Genomic DNA, 1,726 nt, shown 5'->3' with positions numbered 1-1,726 from the left:
TGCGAGACGCGGCCAGGAAATGATGCAATTACCAGAGGAGTAAAACAAAACAAAACAACAACAACAAGAAGAAGAAACAACCAGCCTTACGGCCCAGCCTCAATTCAGAAACCCTCATGACACAGGAGCCGAAGGCAACAGGATGTAACTCCACTTTGAAGTGCCAACCGCTCCAGTTGAACAAACGTAACCCCAGAGACCCAGCTCCGCTGCAAGATGGACGGAGGCTTAAGGAAAGCTGATAGCAATTCACCATGAACTTGCTCACAACCTCTGGCCCCACGATGAGTTCCCGCTGTCATCCACCATCGTAGAACTTAGGTGAGCCTCTGTTTGAATATTGTTTCTTGTTTTCAGGCAACCCTGAGATGGTTTAGATTATTGATAAAATTTGTCTAAAATGTTTAATAATGTGAAGGGGGGGGTGCTGGGTGGCTCAGTCCGTTAAGCGTCTGTCCTCCGCTTGTCATGATGTCCTTGTCCTGGGATCAAACGCCGCGTCAGGCTCCCTGGTCAGTGGGGAGCCTGCTTCTCCCTCTCCCTGCTGCTCCCCCTGCTTGCACTCTCTCTCTCTCTCTGTCAAATAAATAAATAAATAGATAGATAGATAAAATCTTTAATAATAATAATATGCAAGCAGGAAGATTAAACGGATTTTTAAGGGCTGATAAAGATAGAAAAATCACAACAAATTTCTAAACTTAATTATATTTTAAATAGGACACACACTTTCCTCTATCAAGGAATTCTTAGGAAATCAGGTTCAGTAGGTGGAACTCTTTCCTCTGAATTGCTCGTTATCAGAGCTTAGTAGAAAAGAATCTGGTTTTGAACAGGAAGACAAAGTGAATATTATTTTTTTAGAATAATTTTAAGTTTTAATAGGCTTAATCACAATATGCTCAAAAGGACAGAAAGGTGCAATAAACACCACCATCCCTCTCTTTTCCCCAGTCACTAATTTCTTCTTCCCAGAGGTAACCAGTGTTAAGTTTCTTCTGTATCCTAGAAACAGTCTATGCATACACAAACTAATATCTCTCTTTTTTCCAACATTTTATCTTGAAAAATTCCAAACCTACAGAAAATTGCAAGTGTAGGACAATGAACACACATATTCCCTTCATCTGAACCTGTGCTGTCCAATTTAGTAAGACCAGCCCATGTGACTATTGTGGATTGAAATGCAGCTAGCGCAAACTTAAATGTTCTATAGGTGATGACTGCCTACTCGGTGTTTTTTTTTTTTTAAGATTATTTATTTATTTATTTGACAGACAGAGATCACAAGTAGGCAGAAAGGCAGGCAGAGAGAGAGGAAGGGAAGCAGGCTCCCTGCTGAGGAGAGAGCCAGATGCGGCGCTGGATCCCAGGACCCTGAGATCATGACCCCAGCCAAAGGCAGCAGCTTAATCCACTAAGCCACCCAGGCACCCTTGCCTACTTGTTTTTTAAGCCTTAATATAGAAGGAAAGAAAAGTAAAATAGCTCAATAGTGTTTACTTTGATTGTTTTTAAATTAGAAATATATCGGGTTGGGGCACCTGGGTGGCTCGTTCGGTTGGGAGGGGACTCTTGATTTCAGCTGATTGAGTTCATGATCTCAGGGTGATGAGATTGAGCCCCTTGTCCTGACCCACACTTGGCGTTGAGTCAGCTTGGGATTCTCTCTCTCCCTTTCCCTCTTGCCCCTCACACCGCTCAGGTGGGTGCTCTCTCTCTGTCC

At 43.0% G+C, this 1,726-nt stretch overlaps 1 protein-coding gene across 1 annotated transcript in view; it reads left to right on the top strand.

Moving 5' to 3' along the window:
• Positions 1-7: 7 nt before the first annotated feature.
• Positions 8-1,726, top strand: part of NCOA7 (nuclear receptor coactivator 7) — a 160,318-nt gene continuing 158,599 nt past the window's right edge. Inside the window, exon 1 of the mRNA XM_004740133.3 lies at positions 8-321. The gene's annotated coding sequence lies outside the window, so the exon portion shown is untranslated. The remainder of the gene's footprint in view (positions 322-1,726) is intronic.

This window comes from Mustela putorius, unplaced genomic scaffold, assembly GCF_011764305.1.
Source record: "Mustela putorius furo isolate JIRA1106 unplaced genomic scaffold, ASM1176430v1.1 tig00003863_pilon_pilon_pilon, whole genome shotgun sequence".
In the NCBI taxonomy this organism is placed as follows: Eukaryota; Metazoa; Chordata; class Mammalia; order Carnivora; family Mustelidae; genus Mustela; species Mustela putorius.
This window is presented reverse-complemented; position numbering and strand designations above follow the sequence as displayed.